This window comes from Erpetoichthys calabaricus, chromosome 6 (genome assembly GCF_900747795.2).
Source record: "Erpetoichthys calabaricus chromosome 6, fErpCal1.3, whole genome shotgun sequence".
NCBI lineage: Eukaryota > Metazoa > Chordata > Cladistia > Polypteriformes > Polypteridae > Erpetoichthys > Erpetoichthys calabaricus.
Window position 1 is genome coordinate 179,919,743 of NC_041399.2, and position 12,132 is coordinate 179,931,874.

Sequence of the window (12,132 nt, forward strand, 5' to 3'; positions counted from 1 at the left end):
TAAAAAGCCTATGGGGTTCAATGGATCTTGGAAATAGCCAAGGATCAGCCCAGTTGACTTAGGCGAAATGGGCATGAAGCTGATTTCTAGGAATTCCACAGTATCCTAAATTGTGGATTAATCATGCATAGGAGGAACACTGGAATCTATCACTATTAATGCAATTATTTTCCATCCACACTAAGGTTTTTATTTTCTACATTCAGAAATGTTAACTTGGTAAATTTTCATTGGTGCCAAAGACCATAGCAGGAGGGTGTGAATACAAAGAGAATGTTAAGATATCAGCTAAACTTACAGTCAAGCAAAACACAAAAAAAAAAGATTTTCAAAATAATATTAGCAGCCATCTGGCCAGCCACATTCTCAGGTACCCTGAACATCACCATTCATACACTGTAATGTGATGGGCTCCACCCAAAGGCAAAAAGAAAAATGGAAGACCAAAAAAGATTTGGTGAAGAATATTCCAAGAAGACTTGAAACCCAGTGGTATGAAACAGGAACCAAATGGTAAAGCTTGGCTACCTTAGATGCAGAGGGCTTGACAAAGAACTCAAGCTGATACTTACAATTAGTATGTGATACCCTGGACTCTTAAGGACATGTGTGCTGCATAAGAGTAATCTGAATTGAATGGAAAAAAAATCAGATTTCTATCCACAGGAGAAAGCAGAATATAGACAACTCAATCATGTTAGAACTATAAAATACATCAGTGTCAATGAGTGTCAAAGGTATCTATATTTTTAGCACATCCAGCAAAATGTGTTTTCTGAAAAGGTAAGATTCACACATTTCAATATGGAGTTGAACGCTATACCCACCAACTAAAGGTTGGATGCATTACTAATTAAGCAATCCTGGCTCCTTGATTGACTCTTGTAGGGCAGTATAGTGTCAGAAGGTGACGCTGCCAGTTCACAGATTCAGCATCCTGGGTTCAAATCCTATGCTTAGTCATTATATAGTGTTTGCACATTCTCTTCATGTCTGCATGGATTTTACACCAAATCACCAAACACATGCTAGTTAGCTTGACTGGCAATTCCTAACCAGCTGTGTTGGGGTGTGTGTATATGTGTGTGTGTGTGTGTATGTGGCTTCTATGATAAACTATCTCCTTGTCCAGTGCTGCTTTCTGCCTTGCACACAGTACTGCCAGGAAGCACCTGTGGCCTTGAACTGGATTAAGATGGTTTAAGAATATGACATTGTGTATTACTTGTCACTAATTTTGGATGTAATTTTGAACACCACTCTATAATTAGAAAATAAATGTAAGTAGTATAGGAGTTTGCAGGTTCTCCCCATGTTTGCATGGGTTTCCTCCGGCTGCTCCAGTTTCCTCCCACAGTCCAAAGACTTGCAAGTTAGTTGGGCTGGCGATGCTACAATGACCCTAGTGTGTGGTTGGGTTGCATGTATGTGTGTTGGCCCTGCGATGGACTGGTGCCCAGGGTTTGCCTACTGTCTTGCGCACTCTGCTGTCTGGGATAGGCCCCAGTAATCCCCCACAACCCTGTTCAGGACAAAGCAGGTTAGAAAATGAATGAATGAATCTAAGTAGAATATAATGAGCGATGACTTTTGTGCAGATGCTGCCAGCATTCTAAATGGTTTTGCATTTCAGATTTCTATACATCTCATTTACCAATTAATTTTCTTGTCAACATAACACATTGGCTATACACCCAGTATTAAAAATAATAACATTGTTTTTATAATGCACACATCCTTTCATTTGATCTATAATGTGCATATTTGGTAATTTTAATATGTGGTAAATTTCATTAATGCCAGGTACTCTTGGCAGAATAAATAAATGTAAAAATCATTCTGTTGAATTATGGGATAATTGGGGAAATTCCACTTGTATACTGGAAGCAGATTTTTTTTTTTAATTTACAAAAGCCTGTATTTCTGTTTGGACCCGTTTATGTTTCAACATTGCTGGCAGTTGTTAAAAGAAGAGTTCATTGCGGCAAAATTTTTAAACAAAGGGTGAATGCTTGCATAGGAAAAAAATAACTATTTAACCACATAACAGAAGGTGACAGCTAAATGATGCACAGCCCCGCTGTTCATTTTGTGCAATGATTTGAATGCAAATGATACAATATGTAAACTGTTTTTTTTTTTTTTTGAAGGTTGACATTTTCTTTTAGTGATATCATACACAAACTTTTTGACTTTCAAATACCATTAAAAGAAGTAACCTACTGTTTTAACTATGAATTTTCAATGAATTCTTTGTTACCATTCCAAAGTTATGAAGAAAACAGTCATTCTATCTTTCCTTCCATGTAAAATGCTTAAACAAAAGGAGGCACAATGACACATAAAGTCATTTCCCTACAAATCTGGGAAAAAGACTTTTCCTGAGTTTCAAAATCCTTGTGCTGCAAATAGACATTTTAAGATACGTGAACAGTGCTAGCAATCTGCACCTAATAACTTGGATGAGTTGCTGAGAGAATTGTTGATAGTACCATCCAGTAATAAAAAAATGGCTGAGCAATAATAGCACTCCTTCATCCATATCCTCATGACAAAAGATTAATATCTATTTGAGGTTAGTCAACTACATTAATAAGAAAAATAAATTTATCCTCTGACATGTTTATCTTGATGGTGACACATATGAACTTGCAAAAGATTTAAAATAATCAAGGTTCCAGACCTTTGTAAGCTGACATGCCTTTCCAGCACCAGCCCGGTATTTATCGACTGTCTCTGAGTAGGAGAATGGTCCTGAGTGACTCAAAAATCTATGAGTGACACAAATTTGGTCTTGGTCTCATGAGTAGGTGTAATATCACTTCAGCTTCCTAATTTTGGAAACTACTCCTAACTTTACCTGGACTTTGGAGAGCTTTTGTGCTGTACTAACTCACTAGGAGCTACCAGAAGACAGCTTTTATGCAGTCATTGGCACATATATCCCAGGAAAGACTGGCTGTTTTGGAAATGCTAGACAACAATGAACTTGTAAAAAGATATCAATTTGACAGAGATGCAATAATATTCACAACAAATCTTGTACATCATGTGATCACTCAATCTAAGCTGAGAAGCTATGTGATGTTTGCTGAAATTAAAGAGATGGTAATGTCACATGTAAATTGCAGCTTTACAACAGCGATGATTTAAGTATGTCACAACCAAGCATTTCTTAAATTTTGCACCAAACTTTGAATGCCCTTACAGCACATTCATACATTTCCCCACAACTCTACTTAAGATAATCTTACAGTAAGCTGCATTCATGCAAATTGGCACATACTTAAAGATCACTGCCCCAGCGGGTTCTGCTCCATGCCCCCTTCTCACTTTTGGGACCCTCTTGAACCCAACAACGTCAATAATGTAACTGGATGATCTGGACAATGAGGACACCAAACGAAGCAAGGGAAGGTGTAAAGTGCAAATGTGCTTTTGTTAACAATCAAAATCAAAACCAGTGTCCATAGTGCAGTTTTCCAAGTCATTAAATACAGTAAATAATCACTAAAAAAACAAGTAAAATCCATACATTTAAAACAAGGCTAAAACGAGATTAAAATCCTGTACCAGACATTGGGGACACACCAGCCAAGCACAGCTCCTTTCCAGTCTCTCCAGCTCACCCAAGGTTTGCTCAGCGGGAGAGTCTTCAGCCATCACAGTCCTCACACAACTGACCCCCTTCTTGGCTGCCTCCGCCGGCGTCTTCCAGACTGCTCAGGGTCGGTTGCCCTCCTGTTTTCCTTCTCGCACTCATAGTCATCCCTTGGATACTTAGGGCAGACTCCTCCACGATCGAACCCACTCTTTCATTGCACTTATACACTTTCATTCATTTATGGGCACGATCCATCCCTCGAATACTGATCCTCCGTCCGACATGGGACCCCTGACTGCACTGACCTCTCTCAACAACTAGTTGGCTTGCTTGCTTGTCCACTCTCACTGCCCCAATGCTGCGCTTTCGCTCTCCCAGCCTTTCTTCCTTATTTTCTTTCCCTTGTGTTTATGTTACCCTGTTACTCCTCCTCTTTGTGCCACCCCATTCTTATATGTCTCCGTGGACACAGCGCCTCAATCATGCACCGCAGGAAGCCGATTAAGCAATTGAAAACAATCGCACTCTCGTGCAAGTGAGATTCACCCCAATTACTTAATCAACTCCCTGTGGCTGCACAATTGCGCCCACAGAGACTGACACGGCCAAATGGATCATAGGCAGGGCAGTATAGGTGATTGACAGAAAAATGTTGTGCAAGTCAACAGAGCTCTGCATTTCACGAACCCCTAGAACAATAGTATTACACTTTGGAAGCTCAAGAAGGTTCAGGAAGGTAGATGGAGACTCCTGGAGCAGTTGATAAATAGAGTCTTGCCTTGCAGAAAATAAGGAGGTTCGTGAAGAAAGGTACAGATGGGCACAGTGAAAGATTGAATGCATTTTATAGCTGTGGCTAGCTTCGATATAACTGTTACTTTACATGGCATTTTCCTTGGTCATAACAGCAGGAATGTGACTCTTCTGGAAGTATGGCTGTGGATCATTCATTGTTAAATGAACATGCCTCTCATCTGGCTTCACTCTCATTTGTTGTGTGTCTCAGTCTTTCCATCTTGGTGCTCATTACAGTATTATTCTTGATGTTGTTGCTAAGTGGAAACAACTATGTGCAGCTTAGCACAATACCTTGCCTTATTTGGTTTTATTTCTTCTTATTCTTCTTTGGGTATCATTGTTGTTACCCTTGTGGCGATGCCTTAGTGTTAATATTAGAAAACTACAACGCATCATCTTGATTTCCAAGGAAACTACAAAACATCATCCAGAATACCACTTTGCATCTCAGGGTGCCATAAAATCAGGGTGTCAGTCATTCTTAAACTTGAACTCTTACTCCTAGCAAGGAGAAAGCATATGTCTCGTCATAACAACTTCTCATGTCCTACTCTGAGGTTGGATATCTTTTTGTCCTAGCCAGCCTTTCAGTGGAATTCCTAGGAGTAATTTGGATATGCTTGATAAATATGAGAAGAGGCCATTCTCTTGTATTCCCCCATTGTTCCTTTGTTTTGCCTTCAGGTTCAGGAGAATGTGGAGGACTGGTGACATGAGGAGGATGTGTGTTGCTTGAACTTAGAATCAAGATTATTAGGAAGGCGACAGGACAAGACAGAAACATTTTCAAAGAAGATTAGAGGCAGATACAGTAAGTCTAACTCAAGAAGATATCACAGCACCATTAATTTTTAAAAAGCTGATATTTCATTGTTAAAATATTCCTGAGTATTAGCATTTAACATCTCCTTGAGGACAACATCAGCATGGCTCAAAATGTATCCTGGCAGGCTATCGATCATATAATATACAATATCAGAAAAAATATATTTAAGAAAGGTACAGTACTATTAAGTTTCTCCTTTTTGGTTACAGTTTACAAAAAAAGATGTGTATAATTTGCAAATTAACCCAGAGTTCTATCAGCCTCTCAGGTAGCAGATGTGACTGAATATTAAACATCTATATTAAACTATGAAATCCTGACTAGACAATGATGTTGTTTAGCTTGACCACCATGTCTAGTGATGAGAAAAATAATATGTGCGAAACCGAATTTTAAAAAATTTGCCAAAATGTATTTTGCTTCCAGCATGATTTTGACATTAACACAAGTTGAAAGGAATTTAGTTTTTGCATTTATATGCATTGTAAACTCAAGAGACATTTAACAGGCATTGTACCCGTGACTTACACCTTAATAACATTCCAGAAATTAACAACATTTTACAAAATTTAAATCAATTCATACACAATACAATATGTGAACATTCAATAAAACTGGCACCAATATCAGTTACTGACATAATAATAAATAATAATAATTCATTACATTTATATAGCGCTTTTCTCAGTACTCAAAGCGCTATCCACACAGGGAGGAACCAGGAAGCGAGCTCACAATCTTCCACAGTCTCTATACTGCAAAGCAGCAGCACTATCACTGCGCCACCTATGAGGATGTAGGTTCAAAATACACATGCGCTGTTGTGAAGCAGTGTGAATTGCAATTCTGAGATATCTAAAACTTTTAAAATGAAAATATTTCTTACAATTTTTAAAGGTAGTATATAAATTAAGCACTTAATATGTATGTAACTGTAACTGTTCATACTTAAATCTCATCTACAGTTTCTAATATTTCATAATGTAAAACAAAATACTTTAGTATGATAAAGGTCAACCTGACTAAAGTGCCATTGCCTTGTTACTTCATGCCACACAACAGACCTGAGGTTTTATTTGACTGATTATCTCATATTTTTTCTGACACCCAAGAATGGCCTAATGTTGTGATGTAACATGGTGTATGTGAACGTTTGTGTCAGTAGGTGTCATTGCTTGTATCACTTTCTCCATAAAAGGATGTGAGAGGAAAGAAAATCAAACCTTTGTGAGCTCAGTCATAATATTTAAGTTCTTGTGAAGGCAAATGTTAAAGATTCTTTAAGTGTTATCAACATCATATGCTGCTGTCTTTTTGTGTCTAGCAATTAAAGATTACTGCTAGGCAACTCAGTTGGCATCCTGAAAAGTGTTTTTTATTTATTTTGTGCCAGCTAAGTCATGACAAGTGTGTTCTGTATTATTTTTTCTGTTATCTTCCCATTTAATGTTGTCAAATAACAGTTGAGTGTTGGTACATTGATTTCAGTGGCTTTAGTAAACTCATTAACACTGGAATCCATAAAGCCTATGAAAAAATAATCCAGGCCCACCTTAAATTCCTTTGCACCTCTCCATCAGCGTCTTTTGTTTTTGTAAATGCGTCGATCAGCACAAGCAGCAAACAGCCTGCTATTCCATCCCCCACCTTGACGGAGCTCAGCTCGCGGGTAAAAAGTTCTCCCAGCTCAAGCCAAGGCTCCTTATCTGCGTGTGAGATCTGGAGTTGTATAGGGTAAATAATACAGTATATCGTCATTTGGAATACATGCATTTCATGTGTGTTCAATGTCTACAAAGATCTGGGTAAGTGTACGATGAAAGGAAATGCGAGAACACATACCTAAAGCAGAAACTTTTTCCATGTTATACTAATAATGATGTCAAGTGTACAATGTGTGAAGACTTTAGTCTAATTATCAAATAAGCATGTGCGCTTTTATTCAAGAATATAACCAAAGAAAAAGCATTTGATTTACATGTTGCTGTCAATGAGTTAAAAACCCAAGCTCAAATGTCAATTGACAGGAAGTTGATATGTATTCTTGAATGGTGTAGAAGTAAGAACTGCTGCCTTATAACTCAAAGGTACCGTGTTCGAGACAGAGCGCTCCACGTTTTGAGTAATGAGCTGCTATTGGTATTATTATTATTATTATTACTATAATATAATAAAAACATGCATTTGATTTGTGTCTGTAACATCTGGTGTAAATTTTGGCTACTTGTAAAAGTTAGTGCTTGTTTTTTTATTATTCAGTTTTATTCTCTCAGTGACAGTCACGTGGTACAGCAAACTTGCCTCTCCCTCTCTGAGTTGATGGCATTTATCTCCATTCTTTTCGTAAGAGCAGCGCTGTGGCTGATGCCTGGTCAGAACTATTTGTTGTACCAGCAATCAAAGATATAATGTCCCATGAGTGCTATTAGACTGGACAAAAGCAGGACTGTAACAACAGACAGTTTCTTCACAGCACTTTCGCTGGCTAATAAACTGCTGCACCACAACACAACTCTGCTTGGCAGCATGAAGTAAAATGGGACTTCCCCCTGCAGCTATAGCCACTTTAGTATGTGAACAATTTGCCATGCTAATGTTTAGATCTGGCAGGGTCATGCTGACGGTGTATGCGCATCTTAACACTAGAATCCCTGAAGCCTATGAAAAAAATTATAATCCCAGCCCACCTTAAATTCCTTCGCATCTCTCCATCAGCATCTTTTGCTTTGTAAATGTGTTGATCAGCACAAGCAGCAAGCAGCTTGCTATCCCATCCCCCCACTGCCACAGCTCAACTTGGGCAAAAAGTTCTCCCAGCTGAAGTCTGTTTATCTGGGTGTGAGGTGCCTGGAGTTGTATAGGGTAAATAATATATTTCTATTTGGAACACATGCATTTTATGTGTGTTCCATGTCTACAATGATCTATGTAAATGTAGAATGACAGTAAATGCGAGGCAAGAAATGTTGAAAACATAACTAAACAGAAACTTTTTTTATGCTATAGTACTAATGACAAACTTTTGACATGTAGTCTATAATGCATCAAGACTGAAGTCCAAATATCAAATAAACACTTTCACAAAAGGTACACATATAACAAAACAAGTGCGCATTTATTCAAGGATTTAACTGAAGAAAAAGAAATTGGGTTAGGGTACAATGCTGACAGGACCGCTTGGGTGGTGCAGTGGTAAGAAGTGCCGACTCATAATCAAGAGGTTGCTGGTTTGATTCTGGGCACTTCCCAGAATTACCGTTTTGAGTAGTGAGCTGCTCTGATTGAAACTATTACAGAATAAAAACATACATTTGAATTGAGTCTATAACAGTTGGTGTAAATTTAGGGTACTTGTAAAGGTTAGCATATTTTTTTTTATTCAGTTTTTTTCTCTCAATCACTTTCATGCTCCCCCCGATCTTACAATGCTGTTTTCAAATAAAGACGTGCTATAACAGAGGTGAACTCAAATGAGGATGAGGATGTAATGTGTCTGTGGTATGACAATCTAGTCATTTTCCCTTTTAGAAAGTGGTAAGAAAGCATGCCGGAAATCAATTATTTTCTCACAATCAGTTCATCACACACTCATTTTGATAGTATTACTCTATTATTGTTGTCTAAAACTGAAATAACAAAGATCAACATTAAAAGCTGACTCTCTATACGTTACCATATGGTGATATCATCAAAAGCTTTGTATTCTCTTTTAATCACTTGTGGAAGGCTCTCGGCCCTACTTATAAGTCTAGCTTGATGACATTTCTCCCACTGGGCCATTAATAGTTTCAAATGTTAAAATATTGAGATAGTTCTAATTACCAGTCCAAAAATTAAAAAACAAAAATGAAGTCTTAATTAGGTGTTAATCATATAGTCAGCATCACAATATGCTCAAATGAGAAGGCTTGAATTTTAGTTTTATTAAATATCCCAACATTTAAGCTTTTCCTTTTACAGAGCTCAGTCTTTAAATACACATAAAATTTTTGTGATCAAATGTTTATTGATTTTCAAAAGGCAGAGAAGAATACAATCAATGATAGCAATTAGTACAAAAAGGAAGCCTTCTGCACAGATGTGGTAACAATCAGCAATTAAGAACCCACTATGGCGCCTTCCCCCACCCCCACCCTCTCCAGTCATGCAAGACAAGTTTACACCAGATAAGTGAAAGAAACAATTTCTAACTGATCTTGCCTGAGATAAACAATAGACATCATAAATAGATGGGATACAGTGATTGCCTATTTGCAGCCGTCTAAGAGAGAAATCAAGGAGAATTACTTATGTTAAATGGGACTCAGCGGTCTCTATGATATTTGTACACTTGGAAATGCTAGTGGAGGAAGCATCATTCATCCTTGCAGCTGACAGCCCAAAATGAAGAAGGTTCATCAATTTTCTTTTCCAGACAGAAAGAAGTGAGACTTCGTAAATCTCTGGAAAACAAAAACCAGTTTAACAGCTACTGTCCTCAAAGCAAACAGCCTTTTTTCAGATTAGGCAATGGACAAAATTGATAGTTCTAACTGTAGATAAGTTTTTGGATTGAAGAAAGTGTTATGGACAAAAATATTAGAGAAGAATGTAAATATGGCAGATCATAGGCCTAACATTGAAGAACATTCCCAAAACATATGGATTAAAGTTCCTTGGGCATTATCTTAGTAGAATTGACAAAGGGGGTCAGGATTTACATGTATCACCCATTGCCAATATGGGTGTTTTGTAGTGGACTCACATACACCATGAGCCATCTCAGTTTGAAAAATTGCTTTGTGGCAACTGCCAGTGACCAGCTGCAAACTCACAATGTCTAAGATTAGAATAGCTAATCAGAAAGAATTTCTTTTCAGCCAGCGCTAAATGAGGCTCCTTTGCCTTAGCTGAAGAGACAATGCTTCTGAAAACTGTGAGCAGAACACTTCCTGGTGACATCAGTTGTACCCACTCTTTCTTTTTAAGCTTGCACCTTACTGTAGCACACAACACCACATCCATACTCCACTCCTCCACATTGTAAGGACTAGAGCAAATTTACTGTCATGGACTTATACACACAACAAACCATCTCAGCTTTTTTGCTTTGTGGCAACTGGCAGTGGCCAACCACGAACTAGCGATGTCTGGATTCCAATAGCTCTCAGAAGCAGTCTCTAATCAGCCAAAGCTAAGGGAAGCTTGTGTGCCTTGGTTAAGCAGATAGTGTGCTATTTTAATTTTGAAGTGAAACCAACAATAATTAGTTCAGTATCAAACTAAATTGGAGTAGAATTTTCTTTGAGCCTCTAGTCATGCCCTGGTAAAACCTGATATAAAGATGATGGAACACAAGTGACGATGCGGGTTTTGTTCCATGCTCCCATCTCTCTTTTGGGAGCCTCTTGAACCCGACACCATTGGGTATGTAACTGGATAAGCTGGACAATGAGGCCACCAAATGAAGCAAGGGGAAAGGTGTAAAGTACAGAAGTGCTTTTATTAACTAATAAAAAATCAAAACAAAATCCCAAATAAAGTGCAGTGTACCAAGTGTTCATAAATAATCCATAAAAAGATCAAAATCCCAAACATTTAAAACAAGGCTAAAACAAGATTAAAATTCTGTAGCAGACATTTGGGGTCACACCAGCCAAGCACAGCTCCTTTCCAGTCTCTCCAGCTCACCCAAGGCATGCTCAGAGGGAAAGACTTCAGCTGCTGCGGTCCTCACACTACAGATCCCCATCTTGGTTGCCTCCACCGGTGTCTGCTAGACTTCTCGGGGTCGATCGAACCCACTCTTCTATAAAATCAGTGGGAGAAATCCTGTCCCTTGAGCGCTGACCCTTTGCTCCATCTGGGACCCCGACCATGCTGACCTCTGTTTTTCAGCTGGCTGGCTGGGTTGTCCTCTTTCTTTCGTCACTCTCGCTCTCCAAGCCTTTTTCGTCTCTCTCCTCTCTGTCCCAGCCCATTCATATATGGCACTATGGGCGATTTAAATTCAGCCACAACCCTGAACATTCCAGTGCTAGTTGGAAAAGGTTGCAGTTACTCCAAAACACATAAACGTTCTCTATATCTTGTATAAAGCAGGGTCTTGCTTCATTTTTGCCTCATTCCTTCCAGCAATACCATCTTAAGGGTCGAGTATTTTCTTGGAGCAGCCCGGTCATGACCTGATTAAACATATCATAAAAGAATGAGTTTCAACACACTGCACAGTTTTGGGGCAGCCACCAGTATATTATCCCTGGCTGCAAAAAGGGTTTTGAAATAAGCACTTATGTGCATGGATTGAGTTCCAGACTGAACTGATTTAGTGGTGGAAAAGATGGCGGATTTAAAGGGTGATACCGGAAGTGATGTCATCTGAGGACGGAACTGGAAGTGACATCTTTCTTGGTGCCGGAACCAGAAGTGGCGTCATTCTTGGTGCTGGAATCAGAAGTGACGTTGTTGTTGTTAAATCAGGTAGGCTCTTTCGTATTTGGCCTGTAGAGACAACAGAAGAATGTTTAGCGCACCCCACCACCCCTAGGCCTGGCGGACAATTACCTCCACTTGGTCCACTCAGCTTCTTCCTAATTGCATGAGTGTGACAATATAAAGAAGATTTGTACACAGTTTATTAAAGATCCCTAATCCCAAACAATGTTCGGGCAGAGTTCTATGCCTAGGTTTCTCGAAATGGTGTTCTATACCTGGGGGTCTTGTTGGATGATGGAGGTAAGAGGTCTTATATAGTATATTACAAATTTATACATTACTTGATTGTTGCATTTAATCTAGATGTGTCTGATTGCCTCTCTGACATCGAAATGATCGCAAATGAAAATACCATTACTTTCCTGTAAACATACATTTAATTTATTTTTTTTGGAAAAGAAAAAAAAATCTATAATGTATTTGTTTATGT